The following is a 21,512-nucleotide window of genomic DNA, read 5'->3' as shown; positions in this document are numbered from 1 at the left end:
AAAATGCATGCAAATAGAAAAAAACACAGGCAAATAAAAAAAAACCCATGCAAATAAAATAAAACGCATGCAAATAGAAAAAAACGCATGCAAATAGAAAAAAACACATGCAAATAGAAAAAAACCCATGCAAATAAAATAAAATGCATGCAAATAGAAAAAAATGCGTGCAAATAGAAAAAAAACCATGCAAATAAAATAAAACGCATGCAAATAGAAAAAACGCATGCAAATAGAAAAAAACCCATGCAAATAAAATAAAACGCATGCAAATAGAAAAAAACACACGTGCAAATAGAAAAAAACACATGCAAATAAAATAAAACGCATGCAAATAGAAAAAAACACATGCAAATAAAATAAAACGCATGCAAATAGAAAAAAACGCATGCAAATAAAAAAAAACACCCGCAAATTAAGAAAACATCTTCATCAGTTTCACAACACACGTGTGCTCCAAATACTCACAACACCACCAAATACAGAAACATGCTGCAAATAACACAGAGCACAGCGGAAATGTTTCCAGGGGAACCAAATAAGTGACGAACCCGGCTGGGACGTCCTGGTATAGATATCCATAAATCTATGCGTGCTGGTGCTTACAGCTTAAAATTATACTTTATTTATTTATTTATTTATTTATTTGTGCAAAACATACAGAGATTAAATTTTTTTATGACATACAACTTCTATACAATGTACAAAATGTATTAACAATATGTTCAATGTCATCAGAATACAAATGAGAAAAGAACAATCAGCTGGAAACTAAAATAAATAAATAAAAAAGATAAAGAAGAAAAACATGAAGGAAAGATATTTATCTATACATCAGTTACACTGTACAAATTGTTTCATGTTATTACATTTTCATAAAGAAAAGTTTCGTAAGAAATGTTAGGTAATGTAGGGTCCAACATTTAAAGTTGAGACACAGAGATATATAACGCATATTTTAAAAGCTTTTTAGTAAACTAAAAATAAAAATGTATTTGGATCCGTTATGTTAACAGCATTATATTTCTGTGGTAAGACCAGCTCTTCAGCTGATGGACGCCGTTCTGCGTTGTCATGGGAACATCCCAGGTGAAAATGAGGAAATTACGTTGTCTTTCGTTGCTCCTTCATCGAGTGCGTTCCCACACAGCACACTAGAGCCCTGCTCACTCCACAGTAATGCAATCTGCCCTTCGAAGGGAGTAGGGCATAGGGAAGCTCTCGAGCAGTAAGCACGTCCCAGCCGGGTTCGTCACTTATTTGGTTCCCCTGGAAACATTTCCGTTGTGGTCTGTGTTATTTGCAGCGCGTTTTCTGTATTTGGTTGTGTTATGAACTTTTGCAGCGTGTTTCTGTATTTGGAGCACACGTGTGTTTTGTGAAACTGATTAAGATTATTTTTTTTAATTTGCAGGTGTTTTTTTTTTTATTTGCATGTGTTTTTTTTAATTTGCACGCGTGTTTTTCTATTTGCAGGTGTTTGCTTCAGTTGAGCTCTCTCGGCCACCGTACGAGAGGCTATTTGCATTCGCCATTGGATCATTGAACTTGTTTTTTTTCCTTGAAAATGCATGTGAATCGGTGGGCGGGGCTAAAGAGATGATGATGTAGAAGTAGGTGTTGATCTTCTGCAGAGGCCCGTTTACACCTGGTCACTTCATGCGTTACTCTCAGATCGGATATGGTAAATGGACTGCATTTAAATAGCGCTTTCAACAGACCCATGGCCACCAAAGCGGATAGCTGATTGTGAAATGACCATTGCTGTGTTCCAGTAGTCCAAAACTGTCATGCCCTTCCCTCCGTCTCGTTCGTCATTGCTTACGTTGCATGAGTGCCCACTACTGCCGGAAACGGCAATGGGCTGAACTGGAACGTCCTAAGCCCTTGATCACTTGGAATCAGCTATGGAGTTGATTTATTATTTTAAAAAGTTTCCCTTTAAGAATTTGTTTAATGCAGCATCCACATGTATATAGATGTGTTTGCGTTGTTTTAAATAAAAAGAAAATCATAATTAATTAGGGGTGTAACGGTTCACAAAATTCACGGTTCGATACGATACAGTGGTGACACGGTTCGGTACATTTTCGATACAGCAAAAAGAAAGAAATGCCAGAGAAATTTCCTATTTATTAAAAGAAAAAATATTTTTAAATAAGTTTGAGTTTTCCTACATCTTGAAACGTTCAGGTTTATAAATGGGGGTAATCTTTGAAGGATGAACAAATAATGTTTTGGTCATCACATTAAAAATAACATTTAAATATAGGCCTATATTTATATATATATAATATAATATTTGAGTTTTGAAGTGCTGGAAAAAGATGTGTGAAGTGCTTGAAAGCATTTCCCTATTCCAGCCAAACTTCCATGGTTATAGTTAGTGTTACTACATTAAATCCATGGTGAATGTTGCTGATCTGTGGACTTAAAGCCTATATCTAGTTCATTCACGGCACAATGTTTCTCCTGGTTTCCTGGTCAGCGCTGTTTGATCTAATAGAGATCTATGGTTAATAACGGAGAAATTTAAATGCTTCTCACTAGATCTCGCAGTGATGTTATTACTTCAGTGGCGAACTCAAATGTGTTCTTCACTGGATCTCTTAGCGCTGTGTAGTAACAGTGTCGCTTGATCGAGATCGGCTCGCGCTGCACTGATGCTGCTGGTCCGAACTGATAAACGATCCGTGAAGCACAATATAATGAGGAGCGCAGTTTTGTTCCGCTTTCATTACGTTTGCCATTTGATGTTGCGCAACGTTGTGGTGGTCGCGCCAGCGCGAATTTTGTCGGCAGGAAAAATGGTCCAAGGAATCGTTCGGTTTGTTTGCGTACCGAACCGGAAGCCTCGAACCGAAACAGTTCAATACAAATACATGTACCGTTACACCCCTATAATTAATTCCCTCGAGGGGAAGTGCTTAGGGAAGTTCGCAAGTGCGTGTCTAAAAGTGGACTGGAACGCAGCACAGGGGTAAATTAGCCTGGTTCTACAAGACTATCGTGCATTTCATTTGTACAGAGAGTCTGGCCACTCCCCATTGACAAGCGTTAACTTCCTTGAAGGCGGGTCCTCTGATGAAGTCTAAAACTATTGGACTGCCCAGAGCCACTCTGGATCTGCCATAACCAATCGCTAGCGTTCGCCTTAGCCAACTCATTCACCACTAGCGGAGCGAGCTTTTCCCGAACCCCGCCCGTGGGGAGGAGGGCCACAACATCAGGCCACCACCAAAACTCAGCAAAGATTGTTCTTGCTCCGGCTTTAACTTCTGGATATTTTGCCACAAGGGACCGAATGGCTTCGCTCGCATCTTTCTCCGCCACCATTACTCAAACTACAACTCAAACTAGCGCACGACCTCATCGTCATCGTTCTCAGCCACTCCCTCTGTTCACTGATTGGACAGGTAAAAATTGGCTAGAGAAAACCCGTGAATATACAGCAAACCCCAGACGACGTACTGAAGGAAAATGAAAATTGCGCGGAAGTACGCAGGGGGGCGGAGCCAGGCTAGGTGTAAATGCCCTCCGAAACGCATTCGAGACGGATCCGATCGCTCAAACCACATCAGGAGGTGGTCTGGGCCGCAAGTGTTAATGTATTTGGTTGTTGAAAGCACAAGTAAATTTTACTCCTCCCAAAATGTTAGAAAATAAGTGTGAGGGCGTGTCATAGGCTATATGTCATGTTATAGCCAGATATTACGGAGCTACGCCAACGCGCAAACTACCGCAAATAAAGTCGCAGACGCTCAAAACACAATCATCTTCAGTATAAGTAGTGCGACTAAATGATCTTGCATCTGTCTCTCCTATTGCGATTTTTGATCTTGAAATAAGCTGATGATCAATAAAGTGCAGCTCATATCTGCTGCTTTCGCTAACGTGAACTCCGTCAAATGTGCATATAGCACGGGAATTGAATATTGGATTTATATCCGTTTTGCGGAGACACATTTATGTGTAAACGGAACCGTTTTAACAAATCAGAAAGCTATCCGAGCAGTAAAAACGCATGAAATGACCAGGCCCTATGATGTAATAATCTAGTATCATTTTCTGAGCTTTCAGTAAACGCTGTTTTATAGTACAATGTCAAAAGATCAATAGACTTGATTTCTTACTGCACAAGTGGCTTTAGTTTTCTTCTACTGTTTGTAGGAATTATTGGATTTAGGAAAACCCGTTAAATATGCAAAATGGCATAATGATAAAGGAAGGGGAAGTAGAAACCAAGTCTAAACCCATGAGGTGACAACTCTTGAGTGGCTCTGATTTACCAATCCAGTTTCAGGATGTCTCTTGAGCTTTGTGTCTTGTGTGATAACACCTGTGCCCTCCCTAGAGCATTAACACGCTTTAACTGCACTCAAAACAACACAACTGTGTTTTGTGAAAGGCACACACACACCTATAGTGTCCTCGGAGCGACTGCAGGTGGATATATCTCCAGTGCGACGCAGAGTAACCCGCTCCAGTGATTATGATGGGAGCGCAGGTTCTTGTTCTACAAATTGGAGAGATCAAGTTTGGTCAAGGCACACCACTCGTTTGGGATAAGAACGGTTTACTTTAGCACCAGAGGACTTCACACTGAAAGCTTGACAAGCAGTCGATTCAGACTTTAGGAGACGTACATTTGCGGTGCACTCATGTCACTCAAATGCACATAGGAACAACTTTGTAGAAACGCATGCATATACACAATTCACACACAATCATTGAAATTACACATGGACACAGATTTTGTTGCAGAAATAAATTGTTTCTTTCTTTAGTCACATTGCTGGCTGGTTATTTCATTATATTTAAGTATTATGGGGTGTCGCATTTCTATGGGGGAGGTGGGGTTGTCTAGCCTGGGTGCTAGCCGAGCTTAGCTCCGCCCACAACATCTGAGGATGGGAAGTTCGGTCTGGACTCGATCCGCTGAGAAGCAAGTATGCCCGAACCAGAGCTGTTCGGACCAATCAAATCATCAGGACGGGCTTTATACGATGATGGACAGATGATCAACCGTAACGTAATCATCACGTCACCGAAGAGCGCTTGGGTTGAGTTCGTTTACAACAAAGATGGCCGCCGCTGGAGAACTGAGATGTGTAGAACAGCGTCGCGTCTGTTATAGGAGATGTAGACAGCGCATTCATTTTAAAAGAGGAACAGAGAACCGCCATCAAGGCATTTGCCGATCCAATCGAGTGCAGACGCATTTTCTTTCCTGGTTGGGTTGAAACTAGGGCTGCACAATTTGAGGAAAATGTCATATTGCGATTAATGAGGTCAATATTGCGATTGCGATATAATAAACAAATGGTTTCATGAGTCAACTTGCTTGGTTCTAAAGTAAAATGCACACACAGATTAGTGATCATTCTGTGTATTAATGTGTATTTCTCAACTCAAACTAGCAACAACAACTAAATGATTGATAACACCTATAATGATAAATAAACCATTGATGTAAAAATGACGACACCCCCCACATTTTAAACGTTAATTATAGCCATCCAACATTACAGTGATTCCATCAATACAATTGAAAGCTATCAACTTTTAAAATATTTATTAGGCTTAAAAAACAGCTTTTAAATTAAGTGAACTTCAAACAATCCTCACATAAACCCATAATAAATGCCATATTTACCTGTGCCCTTCCTGTCTTAACAGGTAGGATTGAGGATTTATATACAGATTTATATACAGAAATTGAATAAAGTTATCAAACAGTCTGCGCTGCATGAATTATAAATTATATATATAGACTAATCCTTATTAAAGCTACAAAACTTCTTTAGTCAAGAGCAGTGAGTAATTTTCTGTTCCCTTTATTCTTTGATTAACTTTACTGACGGAACGCTTTATTCGCTGCTGGCCCTTTAAGAGCAGCCGTTGCTGAGACGCGGATCTCTCACGCGCCTCATTCTCTCACAAGCACAACTCTTTCGTCCATCATAAGACTGCTCTTATGTTATGAAGATAATCGACAAAACGACATTTTGGCATAATTGTGTGTGTTATTGTTCGTTCAAGCTCGAAAGAGAACTGTATTCTGGCACCCGGTCTGTGCATGCGCATTATACTGGCGCGCGTTATTCTGTGAGTCACAATCAGGACATTCACAGGCAGCACGCTCTCTTTTGACTTCTTGTCGTGCAAAATGGTTTTAAGGCATTTGCACGAAGAGCGGGATCATGTAACACTAGTCAAAGGATGACAAAAAAGAAGAGATGCTGTGTTAATAGCCCTAATTTGTTTATTTCATATAAAATCGCGGCATTTTGCGTTATATAATCGCATAGGTTTGACATCGCGATTACGATTGCGATACGATTAATCGTGCAGCACTAGTTGAAACGCCCCATAATCACAGCCCAGTGGAGCAGCATCAGACTCACAGTCTGACTAGCATCTGAGTATGATGACGCCAAGCTAGGGGTTTCTCTCCCAGGATGCCCAAGTAGAACAGTTACTCATTGAAAAAACATATATTTTTTTTCATTTATTCAGGGCATAGTCAATAAAGTTCTGAGAAAAGGATGTTTGATTGTATCAATTTGTAAGTGTTTCGTTTTTTTGGACAGTTATTTTCAGCTGTTCAGTTTTGGTGCCTTTGCATGTTTTATTTTTTTTCTTCAATTCTCACGTTGAGTTGCTGATGCTGTGGAAACACTGGCAGGTGTCACGATTACCTGAAGTTTTCGTCCTTTGAGTGCCTATTCTCTCCTTCGTCCACCTGACTTCTTTCAGTGGGTTTCTATCCTCTATGTGAGCAACGTCAGTGTATATCCTTTTATGCTGTTTTATACTTGTGTTTATTCTTGCCTATTACTGAGTGATTTCTAGCGCAAGACTGTGTCCATCATGGCTTTGATCTTTGAAAGTTTGCTCCACCATATCACCCTTTCATTTGGGCGAGAATGAGCGTCTGCGTCAGAGGATGATTTAACCCTCTGGGGTCTGAGGTGTTTTCTGTGACATTTGTGCTTATTCCTGTTACTTATAACATTCTCATGGCTAAAAACTGATTACACTCTATTCTGTGGAAGCTTGTTTCCGCCACAGAATTAAACATTTTAAAAGAAAATTGTGACTTTTTATCTCACAATTGCGAGTTTACATCTCACAATTCTGACTTTATTTCTTGTAATTCTGGCTTTATAACTCGCGATTGCGAGTTTATATCATGCAATTCTGACTTTATAACACAATTTCGACATTATATCATGCAATTCTGACTTTATAACACAATTTCGACTTTATATCATGCAATTCTGACTTTATAACACTCAATTCTGACTTTATATCACTCAATTCTGAATTTATAACACAATTTTGACTAGGGCTGGGCGATATGGCCCAAAAAAATTATCACAATATTTTTTTTTATATCAGTCGATATCGATAATTATCACGATAAATGTCAAATCTTTATTTCTTTCAAGTTTAAAGGCAGATTTTTGCTCCTAAGTGAAAGTTGTATAAACCAGAGCGTTAAATTGTGGTTTTAAACTACTCTTTATTGTCAGAACATATCATGACAAACACTTGCCAAACAGGTGAACATTTCACAAATCTGAGGTAGAATATTCAAACATTTGTCATTTTTCCTTAACAAAATAAATATTTGAAAAGAAAAATATTTCTTCAGCACAGTTTGCAGTGCAGGCTGCAATATTCAAATTACATGTTTTGTCTCGAAATGCATATTTGACAGTGAGTTGACAGTAAATCTGCATCCTAACTCAAGCTGATACTACTGTGTTAAATGTATGTTCATTAACAAAAACAGTAACATCTGTTTTAAAAAAAATGTAACGACCACATTTTTATTTGGTAAAATGTAATATTCTGACTGTTTGAGTTTTATTAAAAACCATTGGTCATCCAGTATCATGCATTTAGATCATGATAACCACAGATAAAACCAGGCATAGCCTATAACTTAGCACCTCACTATCATGGCAAAATGTAACTTTATGGTTTCTATGGTATTTGTATGAAAAACAGTAGCCTAACAGTTAAATACATTATTAAATACTGTAATTATATTCCATCAGTCATTTAATACATTGTCTACATTACAAATATTATACAATTCAATATGTATATCCACATTTCATAGTGCAGTTAATATTACTAGGCTAACCTTACAGTAAATCCATGGTAGGCTAAATGGATTCAGTATCAATTCAATTCATCGTTGCGCGCAGTGTTTCTCCTGTTTGTCAGCGGTGTTTCGTCTGCCTTTAAACATTTGTGTTCTTCGCTGAACTCAAGCGCTTCTCACTGGATCTAGTGAGCTCGCGCTCGCGCTGCCGTTTGGACTTTGAGCCGAGCGGATAAACAGTCCGTGAGCGCGCGCGGTTCAAATGAGTTTCGTTCCGCTTTTGGCGCATAAACATTATCGAACATTTATCGACCTCTTGATATCGTTTTATCGAGAAAAATTATATCGCGATAATTATCGTTATCGTTTTATCGCCCAGCCCGAATTTTGACTTTATATCACGCAATTCTGACTTTATAACACACAATTGCGACTTTATATCATGCAATTCTGACTTTATAGCATGCTATTCTGACTTTATATCATGCAATTCTGACTTTATATCATGCAATTCTGACTTTATAACACAATTGCGACTTTATATCACGCAATTCTGACTTTATAACAAAATTGCGACTTTATATCACGCAATTCTGACTTTATAACAAAATTGCGACTTTATATCACGCAATTCTGACTTTATAACACAATTTCGACTTTATATCACGCAATTCTGACTTTATAACAAAATTGCGACTTTATATCACGCAATTCTGACTTTATAACAAAATTGCGACTTTATATCATGCAATTCTGACTTTATAACACAATTTCGACTTTATATCACGCAATTCTGACTTTATAACAAAATTGCGACTTTATATCACGCAATTCTGACTTTATAACAAAATTGCGACTTTATAGCATGCTATTCTGACTTTATATCATGCAATTCTGACTTTATATCACGCAATTCTGACTTTATAACACAATTTCGACTTTATATCATGCAATTCTGACTTTATAACAAAATTGCGACTTTATATCACGCAATTCTGACTTTATAACAAAATTGCGACTTTATATCACGCAATTCTGACTTTATAACAAAATTGCGACTTTATATCACGCAATTCTGACTTTATAACACAATTTCGACTTTATATCATGCAATTCTGACTTTATATCATGCAATTCTGACTTTATAACACAATTGCGACTTTATATCACGCAATTCTGACTTTATAACAAAATTGCGACTTTATATCACGCAATTCTGACTTTATAACACAATTTCGACTTTATATCATGCAATTCTGACTTTATATCATGCAATTCTGACTTTATAACACAATTGCGACTTTATATCACGCAATTCTGACTTTATAACACTCGATTCTGACTATATCATGCAATTCTGACTTTATATCATGCAATTCTGACTTTATAACACAATTTCGACTTTATATCATGCAATTCTGACTTTATAACAAAATTGCGACTTTATATCACGCAATTCTGACTTAATAACAAAATTGCGACTTTATATCACGCAATTCTGACTTTATAACAAAATTGCGACTTTATATCATGCAATTCTGACTTTATAACAAAATTGCGACTATATCACGCAATTCTGACTTTATAACAAAATTGCGACTTTATATCATGCAATTATGACTTTATAACAAAATTGCGACTTTATCATGCAATTCTGACTTTATAACAAAATTGCGACTTTATATCATGCAATTCTGACTTTATAACAAAATTGCGACTTTATATCACGCAATTCTGACTTTATAACAAAATTGCGACTTTATATCATGCAATTCTGACTTTATAACAAAATTGCGACTTTATATCACGCAATTCTGACTTTATAACAAAATTGCGACTTTATATCATGCAATTCTGACTTTATAACAAAATTGCGACTTTATATCACGCAATTCTGACTTTATAACAAAATTGCGACTTTATATCACGCAATTCTGACTTTACAACAAAATTTCGACTTTATATCACGCAATTCTGACTTTATAACAAAATTGCGACTTTATATCACGCAATTCTGACTTTATAACAAAATTTCGACTTTATATCACGCAATTCTGACTTTATAACAAAATTGCGACTTTATATCACGCAATTCTGACTTTATAACACACAATTTCGACTTTATATCATGCAATTCTGACTTTATAACACTCGATTCTGACTTTATATCATGCAATTTCGACTTTATATCATGCTATTCTGACTTTATAACACACAATTGCGACTTTATATCATGCAATTCTGACTTTATATCACACAATTGCGACTTTATATCACACAATTCTGACTTTATATCACACAATTCTGACTTTATGTCATGCTATTCTGACTTTATATCATGCTATTCTGACTTTATATCATGCTATTCTGAGATAAAAGGTCAGAATTGCGAGATAAAAAGTCGCAATTACCTTTTTTATTTTTTATTCTGTGACGGAAACAAGCTTCCATAGTATTCAGCACAAACTACTACAATAATGTGTGAGCAGCATGTATGTAAAAGTTTGTATTTTGCATGGTTAGTGAAAAAAAAGTCACTGAATAAGTCACTGTTTGTGTCAGAAAGGCCGTATGCGAGGGAGTGACAATGGCCATGAATATTGATGTGTTTCACACGTGAGAAAACCCTATCAAGGTGAACGAGACGGTGAGATTACAACAAGGTCGTTTTTTGGATTGTTTGTATTTTATTTACAGCTCAACATAATCAAAATATATAATGAATGTCAAAGGCACATTATTGATCACACTGATCTAAACACAGAGACTTGAACAGTCACACACCTTTATGCCATTCCTGAAACACTTGCCGTTCAACTGTAGAAATAAGTGAAACCTGGCATTTCCAAGGTGTTTACTTTTTCGTTTGCCTTGCACGAAAAAAAAAGAATACCTTTGGAAATGTTCTAAACAAATAGAGTCCAAACAATATGGGAAAAGATTGAACTGTCATGCGTGCAATGAATTGTGCATTTACAGCTGCATTTGTGTAAGATGTTGCATTACAAATAGCTGAACAATGTGTTTCTGAATAAGTAGGAAATGGGTGTGTGTAGTTTACATCAGTTTTAAGGTTTGCAAACATAGTTATGGATGGATTGGATGGATCATTGTGGCCTCCCTTTGTTCCCGCCACTGCTCTTTCATCCAAATGGTCCTAAAACATGTTTTTGCCAGTTAAAACATTGGGGATTAGTCTCAATTTGGTTTTTCGGTTAATTTTGGTGGCACGTTTCAGAAAGAAGTTCACAGAGACTGAGACGGCAGCAAGTGCACCCTGTTTGCTTTCTTTATTATATACAGTCAAAGCAAAAATTATTCAGACACCAGATATAATTTTTTATATATTCTTTTACTAGTGGGTGCACTATAGTTAATTTATGCAAGTGAGGATAACAAAATAAAGTAAACTGTGACATATTATACCCAATAACTCTTCACACAGAGACTACCAGTGACATTTATACAAATTTGGGACCAAAAGTAATTCCTCCACTTTGAGCTGATCATGTTTTGCTGAAGTGTGTTTTCTGTAATTGCTAATGCTCTTTTCACACACACACTGAACAACATGAAGCATTGCTTGGTCACTGGTTGAGCTAAACTGGTATTATCTAATTTAACAGCTGACAGATATTCAACATAACTCATGTGTGAGAGTCTAACAGAAGGACGGACAAAACCAGATTTGATAACTCTGAGTTCTTGTCATATTTTATCACCATTTTCTAAACTATAGTGAATAAACTGTGATAATGTGAGAAATATTGAAGGTGTCTGAATAAATTTAGGTTCGACTACCTTATAATTTATAACCTTTTTTCATCAATAATTCATAAAAATAATAATCAGCAAATGATATTTCTTGACTGACTAAATGGCTAAAAGACCCAACAATTGGAACAACACTAGTGGAACAGATGAGTCTCCCGTACTAGTGCAGTTGATGCTCACCGTCTGCCGTGACTAAGTCACATGTTATTATTGCACTAGAAGCATCACCACCCTCGCTCGCCTCTCTGCCGCCCACTCCGGTGATGACAGTTGCCATGGGAACTGTGGGAGCAGGGCACACATGCAGGAATGGTGTTTGTGTGCACAGGTCTGAAGCAGGTGAATATCTGCTGCTTAGCATAACGCCAGAGCGACAGAGGCGTTTCACAGGCGGTGTGGTAATTAAGACACGAGGATAGACCTGCTAACGAGGAGCTGTCTGTGTCTGACACACAGTCACTGGAAACATTCTTCCCACAATCCACAATAAAACCACTCACCCTCTGGTTCAGCACATCAAAACCACGCTGGTTTATTCCAAGGTTATTATAGCTTTATATAGTGTATAGCTTTTATATAGTATATAGATTGTATATAGTATATATATATACATTGAATTCCATTGAATTTAATTGTGTGCATTCTGCCATAACATATTCTGTCCAAATATCACTTCTGTCACAAAATATGGATTCTTGAGACTCAGACCTTTCTGACAATATGTGTTTTGTCATGATTAGAAAAGGTTTTGATCATAAATTAATTTAGAGTATCGTTTCTATGGTAACGCAACAATTCAATTTCAAAACAGTTTTCACAGGATGAATTCTGAGTTCGTAAGCTTTCAAATGATACCTAATTTATGATAACTACTAAAATATGTGATGTAATAAAAAAAGGTGCTAAAAAATATAATATAATATTTTAGAGGATAATACATATAATATACTTTTTATTGACAAATACAAGATTATATATGTTTTACTGTGAACTTTTAGCATGCAAATCAAAGTTTGAATGATTAAAAGTGTGGTTGTTGACTTTTTGTTACAAAGGTGAAAACTCCTGTAATGATACAGATTTTTTTTGATGCGCACTCTTGTCATATATTAATCCATTACTCTTCCAACATATATTTTTTCTGCAAAATCATCAACAAATATGTATTCTCGAGTCTTAGACCTTTCCAACGATATATAGTTTGCCATGATTAGATTAGGATTTAGTAGAAAAATATTGAAGTAAACTTAAATATCCCGCTAGCGGGAGGGTGACAGTTAAGGGGTTAAAGAATCAACATAACATGGACAATAATGCACATCTATATCAAGAAAAAAAACTTTTGAATTTAAATTTACATTGCAGTTGAATCATTAAGATAAAATAATCACCTCAATGCAAGTTGCAAGGGTGAGACGGCATATTTTGTATTAAATCTTTTTTTTTTGCATTTGCATTTGCATTTGCAAAAAAAAAAAAGCAAATGCAAAAAAAAATATAAAAAAAATAAATGCAAAAATCTTTTAAATGTGGCATTGCATCTTGAATAATACTTGCCCGTGTAAAGATGTTTAAAGATGGGGGAAACCTGCTAGATTCTTGTTTAAATCAGTATCAGCAACCATATTGACACCAGTCTTCTCAAGTCAGACTGTTGGTTACAAAACCTGTTAATTTTTTGCTTATAACTTTATTTTATTTTTATTCCAGCACTGTTTGTATTGCTTAGTTTCATTTTAGTCTTTAGTTTATTTTGAATCGATTGTTTGTCATCTGTCATAAACAATTTTTAATCCACTACAGTCCCAATCATTTTAGTTTTAGTGTACAATAAAAAGAGTGCTTTGAACCATACGCGTTCATTTAATCTCCATGCCAGAAAGGTTGACAGTAGAGAGATAGCATCATGGGAGATTGACTTTATCACACACTAGGGGTTTGGTTTGCTGCAGAAAACAAAGTCGGCGTCTATGAAGTAAAATAAGTAGGTTTTTTTTACCCTCCTGGCTTTGTATTGTAATTAAAATGAGCACTTTAGCTCTGCTACCTGTTTGCCAGCGCTTCCATTTAGATTAGCGGCGGTCTAATTAACGGCAGACGTGCATTTTCCCTTCCAAAGCCAGTCTCTAATGGCTGGGCAGATTGATTTAAATGCAAACGAGAGAGGATTTAATGAACTGCTTTTACTGAAAGTGTTTAATAGGAATTTCAACACTCGCAGACAGGTTGGTAAACAGCTCTCAGACCATTAATTAGGCATTGTTGTATATTTTTTTCTCTAAAATGTTGGTTAATGGTGTCAAAATAATCATATTTTGTGTCTTGAATGATTGCGCTTTTGAAGATGGCTGACATCGGAGGGAAATCTTCTTTTAGATTTGTGTAATTTAGCTGTCACAAAAACATAACGGGCTCATCGTGTGGGCGGCACATGTATGGGTAGTCATTCGATTTTTTGTGTGTTTGGCTAATTAATTTAAAGTAAGCACGAGGGCGAATAGTCTACATGCTCATTTTTTTCAGTAATGAATGGTTTCCCAGCCCTCAGATTACATACACAGCCAGACAGTGACACCAGCATCTCCTTCACTATTGTTGCTCAAATGCCTCTACTTGTCCTAACATCCCACTCCATCACAGCAATGGGACAAACTCCAAGGATACTCCATTCCTGGAGTATTAAATACAGATGTTCATACACAGTGAAGCTTACTGAACCAAATTCTGTAACCAAAGTAACTACCTGATATCTTCACAGTCCTTCCAGAAAAACGCAGAGTTTTTTGTGTGATTGTTGCGGGCAAAAATCCTTGATTATGCGTCCCGTTTTCTTTAAAATTGTGATGGAATATGCGGGATATTTATGCGATAAAATTGCGGGAACTTGCAAAAACTGCGGTTTGATGAAAAAAAGTGATTCCCCCAACACCCTGTTCTCACTAGGCAACTACCTTACTGTAAAGAGTCCTGTCTTATTACTTCCTATGATAAGCAAGCATATACATCACAGAAAGTGCTGGAATATTTCAGTTCTCATCTTGTTTTATTTCAGACCTTAATAAACACATCAAACTTACAAAACATTGATGAGTCACACAAGTTCTGTAGCTTTACAAAAGGAATATGCTACAACTTCTGTAAAAATTAAAAAAAAATAAAGTGTGCTCCTGTTTTACAGCTTTTCGATGATTTTCACGTCACCAACGTTCCCATGGCAACAGGGGGAAACGGCGGCTCTTGTCTGAAGCAAACGCAACATTTTTCAACTTTCTGCTAAGATATATGTGACTTTTTGTGACAACAAAAATGCGAGGATTATGAAATCATGCAAGCCCCACATATTTTGCACGGAAATCGGCAATTAATGCGGCGAAAGTGCGGCGTATTTGAAAAAAGGCGATCGCATAATCGTGTTTTTCTGGAGGGACTGACTCCATGACTAAATTTTAAGAGTGCTCAATTCATACAACATGTATCAACCAGATGCAGTCAACAACTATGCAGTTGACAACAATGTGACAACCTTTATACATGTGGAATATTATTATACAAACTGTTTGTACAATTTAGTAGAGCGTTTGTACACTTTGTAAATCTTTAGTACAGATAAATCGGGCGTTTCATCACAATACAATCTGAAATTGATTCTCTATAAGCAATGGCAAGAGTCAAGAAAGTCTCTCAGTCTTCTCTGTTCTCTAAAGTGTACACATCAAGTATCACGACTAGGACATATACAACAAAATGAGGTACTCCAGTTGTTAAGAAAATACATTTATATTCAATTCACATTTATTTGTACAGCGCTTTTCACAATACACACCACTTCAAAGCAGCTTTACAGAAAATGCACGAGTCCACATTACAATTTAGAGTCTGTTATCAGAGGAAACTGGCTAAGTTATGCATTTCAGAAATGTACATATACAATGTATAGTTAGCTAAAAATGTATTAAACAATTCAATAATTAATTCCAAAAATGCATTTAAACAATGTAATAACTGAAGGCAGAAACGATGAGCTCATTGAAGTAATGAATACTGGTTTGTATAGACAAATAAAATTCATTTAAATATAAAAATGTACTGTTATGTTTCGGTCTCACTCGCTGTCTGTTTAGTGCAAGTCTACAGAGCCTCAGTACAAAGCACAAGGGCACACACAGTCTTGGGTAAAACAGAGCCAGTTGGTAGAAAGTTAAATTACATTCTTTACTCTTGTTATAATTATTAACTTAATTAAGATTCAATACACATGCATGAAGTGTAAAACAAGAAGGGCCTAATGAAAAAAATAACTATGGTTGCGATAGTTTCTTGCAATCTGTGCTTGGCTTTTCAGTATTACAATATTGCGTTTATATTGCATTATTGTGTTTATTGCAACAGCCCTAGTTGTGACTGTGATATTGCTTTTATAGGACAGTTATAGATACGAGACTTTAATATTGAACTTTTTAGACATATTTTAGACTCTGTATGTCCAGTTATGTTGTCTTTTTTTTTTCTCAGCAACAAGAAGGCAAAGCTGGATCAACCATTGTGTTTGCTAAACAACACACAGCCTGACAGCCTGTCTGCAATGCTGTGAACACACACACGAGTGCAGCGATATAAACGGAAATGTTTCAGTGCTGTTATACCGTCTGTCTGTCAGTCAGGCAAAAGCTGAGCAAGTGTTTTGGACCAAATGGAGTAAAAGTAGAAGGAGTTTCTCCTAAATACGTAAAGATGCAATTCAAGGTGTCCCCCAGGGTTCGGTTCTTAGTCCTCTCCTCTTCACAATCCATACATGTTTTCGTATCATCAGTTGTCAATTACTACTACTAGGGGTGGGAATCTTTGTGTATATATTGAGCGGCAGCGGGCTAGAGTAAATTAACGCAGTTATGAGGTGTGTATAATTTAAACTAAATAACTCCCGCTCGATTGGGTCTAACAGCAGCTGATGTTCATTTATGCTGTTCGATTCTTGATTTTGAATCAAATTTCAATTAGATAAATGCATGATGTAAAATCTATGATCAAATCTAAAATCAAGTCTATGCATATATCGACTTGAAATTTGATTCAAAATCAAGAATCGAACAGAATAAATGAACATCAGCTGCTGTTAGACCCAATCGAGCGGGAGTTATTTAGTTTAAATTATACACACCTCATAACTGCGTTAATTTACTCTATCCCGCTGCCGCTCAACGTTCACATTAGAATTGCGAGATAGAATTGCGATTTTTCGATTTTTCCCCCACCCTTTTAACAACTACTTAGAGACACTGAAACCCTTCAATTTTGTTCACTCACATCTTGTATGCACCATTTAAAATAATCAGCTGTAATCAACTGTAATTGTAGCAATGCTGATAAAACAGAGATCACAAGTTTAGCACTTAGAGACATTTGCATTGATATCAACAGAATCCGTCCCTAACCCTGCAAAACCATCAAGAATATGAGCGTCAGATTTGACTTGTTTCTCTTTTTTTTTCTTTTTTTTTTTTTCAAGGCCACATCAGAGCAAAACAAAAAAACAGCCCCTTTTTTCTGGTGCATCTCTGCCTCATCACACATCTCTGCCCCAAAGCTCAAGACATTTGTTTGTGCAAAAGATGCAGAATTGCACCTTGCTGTATATTTGACCTAATGCGTCCGTACATTCCTGTTCGTTCCAGATTGCTTTCTGTTTGATTTCTGTCAGACTGTTGGAAGATGTAATGGCATCTAAACCCTGAAAAGCATTTCCACTCCGGGTTGATAGTTGCCGATTTCTTTTGTCTCTGTCTCTCTTTTCCTTTCTCTTGTTGTTTAGTGATTTGTAACTTAAAGGGTTAGTTCACCCAAAAATGAAAATGATGTCATTAATGACTCTCCCTCATGTCGTCCCAAGCCCGTCAGACCTCCGTTCATCTTCGGGACACAGTTTAAGATGTTTTAGATTTAGTCCGAGAGCTTTCTGTCCCTCCATTGTAAATGTGTGTACGGTATACTGTCCTTGTCCAGAAAGGAAATAAAGACATCATCAAAGTAGTCCATGTGACATCAGTGGGTTAGTTAGTGTTTTGAAGCATCGAAAATACATTTTGGTCCAAAAATAACCAAAACTAGGACTTTATTCAGCATTGTATTGTCTTCCGGTTCTGTTGTGGTTCCGCGTTCAGTGCCGCCGCTGACGTAAGACACTGCTGACGTGTGTGTGTGTGTGTGTGTGTGTGTGTGTGTGTGTGTGTGTGTGTGTGTGTGTGTGTGTGTGTGTGTGTGATTTTGGTTGGGTGACAGTTGTAGGTTACAGTTTGACAAGAGTTTACAGTGTGACAAAAGCACAGTGTTGTGTTTTATTGCGAGTGTACACAAATATAAGTAAACACTTTGCAGGTTTAATGATCTGAACAAAATGACGGAGTATGTTTTTTATGTTTCCACTGTTCGATCGCGATCGCGCCTCTCTCTCACTCTCTCTCTCACACACACACACACAAACACACACTCCAGCATTGCAATCTTGACATCGCAGCCTTCATTATGTGGTCACACCAAACGCGAATAGAGCGTCAAATTTGCGTCTATCGCGTCTAGTTTGACGCTAGTCCAAAGCGAATAGGACGCGCGTATAAAGCCAAGTTAGCCAACGTTAGAAGTGAACGCGCGTTCAGAGCTAAGCCGATGAGTACAGATTATGTGTCCCTAAAGAACCCGCGTATCTAACAGTAGTTCCGCATTACATTAATTAATTTGCACGCGAGTTTTATTTATTTTTATACCGTGTATTCTCCGTGTAAATTCGTGCACCGAACCGTGACGCCCGTACCGTTTCGGTTCAATACGAATACATGTACCGTTCCACCCCTACTGTGTATGTATAAACTATCAGCCTTTAAGGTACTTCAGGTAATTTCTAAATTCTGGCCCTTCATTGCAGTTTGAACAAGACATGGAGGAGAGCCCTAGGACATTACAAAAGCCCACAAACACACAAAAGTTAAAGTATTCATCATTCTTTCTCTGAATTATGGGTAAATGTGGCTGCCAAATAGCCTTGGGGGGGATTTGGGGGTTTTCCCCCAACAAAAAATGTTGTTCAGGGTCTGATTACTGTTTAATCACTGTTTGACACAGATAAATGCAAGCACATTCAATAATCTATGACCTAATGAATGAAGATCCAGTCAGGAAAGATAAGGATCAGACATTTATTTAAAAGTGCTTTGTTCAGCTACTACTTTCAGTGCTGTGAAGACCAATATAATCAACAATGGGATTAATGCCAACCTGACAATATACAAACAGAATAGCATGAAAACAGTCATGCTAACATGGGATGTCAAATAATAGAGAAACGGCTTCGGCTTTGGACTTCCCTATAAATACCCACAGTATTTCGGCCTTGAGTGTAAAAGCTGCCGAAGGCATTGCTTGATGAAGTGGACGGCCTTGTTGAAGGCTGAGAGGTCGAACAGGAGAAGATGAGAAGATACATATGAGCAAACTACTTGGCTGCGACGACATACTTCTTGTGCTTCTCTGCTTTAATGTGTGAATCGAGTGCTATGTGGCCCATTGTCCCCAGCTGTATCGTCTTGTTACATAAAGCACACCTCGCTTCATGATTACTGGCTGTTTTCTTCAACCACCCCCGATACTTTTCGCCCTCCAACCAATTGTCATTAAACAAATATTTGCCCATGCTTGCGATTTCGCTTCAACTAACATGCTGTGGTGGCGAACCATCAACGCAACGCATTCATCAATCACCTACTTGTCAGTCACCTATGGAAGAATGCAGGTTGCACCCACATAGATCAAAGTGCTGCCCCCCAACCGCTGGTCAAATTGTGGTTGAAAAAAAAAACCTGGATGACTAGTCGAACATGAAATTTAAGAAATCCTTATCGGAAATTCCAGATTTCAAGACATTTTCAGACCTTAAAAATCTAAAATTTTATTTAAGACGTTTCAAGACTTTTTAAGGACCCGTGGGGACCCTAATATATATATATATATATATACACTCACCTAAAGGATTATTAGGAACACCTGTTCAATTTCTCATTAATGCAATTATCTAATCAACCAATCACATGGCAGTTGCTTCAATGCATTTAGGGGTGTGGTCCTGGTCAAGACAATCTCCTGAACTCCAAACTGAATGTCAGAATGGGAAAGAAAGGCGATTTAAGCAATTTTGAGCGTGGCATGGTTGTTGGTGCCAGACTGAGTATTTCACAATCTGCTCAGTTACTGGGATTTTCATGCACAACCATTTCTAGGGTTTACAAAGAATGGTGTGAAAAGGGAAAAACATCCAGTATGCGGCAGTCCTGTGGGCGAAAATGCCTTGTTGATGCTAGAGGTCAGAGGAGAATGGGCCGACTGATTCAAGCTGATAGAAGAGCAACTTTGACTGAAATAACCACTCGTTACAACCGAGGTATGCAGCAAAGCATTTGTGAAGCCACAACACGCACAACCTTGAGGCGGATGGGCTACAACAGCAGAAGACCCCACCGGGTACCACTCATCTCCACTACAAATAGGAAAAAGAGGCTACAATTTGCAAGAGCTCACCAAAATTGGACAGTTGAAGACTGGAAAAATGTTGCCTGGTCTGATGAGTCTCGATTTCTGTTGAGACATTCAGATTGTAGAGTCAGAATTTGGCGTAAACAGAATGAGAACATGGATCCATCATGCCTTGTTACCACTGTGCAGGCTGGTGGTGGTGGTGTAATGGTGCGGGGGATGTTTTCTTGGCACACTTTAGGCCCCTTAGTGCCAATTGGGCATCGTTTAAATGCCACGGCCGACCTGAGCATTGTTTCTGACCATGTCCATCCCTTTATGGCCACCATGTACCCATCCTCTGATGGCTACTTCCAGCAGGATAATGCACCATGTCACAAAGCTCCAATCATTTCAAATTGGTTTCTTGAACATGACAATGAGTTCACTGTACTAAAATGGCCCCCACAGTCACCAGATCTCAACCCAATAGAGCATCTTTGGGATGTGGTGGAACGGGAGCTTCGTGCCCTGGATGTGCGTCCCACAAATCTCCATCAACTGCAAGATGCGATCCTATCAATATGGGCCAACATTTCTAAAGAATGCTTTCAGCACCTTGTTGAATCAATGCCACGTAGAATTAAGGCAGTTCTGAAGGCGAAAGGGGGTCAAACACACTATTAGTATGGTGTTCCTAATAATCCTTTAGGTGAGTGTATAAATATATAGCTTCTTTTAGAACTATTTAAGTATTTTGGGGTTGGGAAAGACATTCTGACTTGCCAGATTTTCTCTGAAACATCAGTTGAACGAAATGTCTACACATCATAATTCAGCAAGTATCCATTCACTTCTTCACACTGAGGAGATTGGTGCAGTTCAGTTTAGAAAAGGCCTGTTGTGAGAATGATAGCCTGTTCTGTTCATTTGTGTAATGTTGGTGGAAGTGATGCAGAGATATTTCTATACCTTGGCCTCTCATTTACTTTTTTAAAAGCAAACAACTGGTAATTCTCTCGAGAGATATAAAGGACATTTTTAGCTGCTCACAGACCCAGTTTCCACCAGTCATTTGTAAAGGTATAGTTAATGCAAAACAAAAAGTCCTCCAAGAGAGAGG

At 37.6% G+C, this 21,512-nt stretch overlaps 1 protein-coding gene across 1 annotated transcript in view; it reads left to right on the top strand.

Annotated features, from left to right (window-relative positions):
• The window catches only part of LOC130078189 (activating signal cointegrator 1 complex subunit 3), a gene marked incomplete at both ends in the record, with an annotated part of 215,830 nt that overhangs the window by 33,323 nt on the left and 160,995 nt on the right, over positions 1-21,512 (top strand). The window lies entirely within an intron of this gene.

The sequence above is a fragment of the Rhinichthys klamathensis genome, unplaced genomic scaffold (assembly GCF_029890125.1).
Source record: "Rhinichthys klamathensis goyatoka isolate OS25496 unplaced genomic scaffold, OSU_Roscu_1.1 h1tg000829l_1, whole genome shotgun sequence".
NCBI classification, from domain to species: Eukaryota; Metazoa; Chordata; class Actinopteri; order Cypriniformes; family Leuciscidae; genus Rhinichthys; species Rhinichthys klamathensis.
This window is presented reverse-complemented; position numbering and strand designations above follow the sequence as displayed.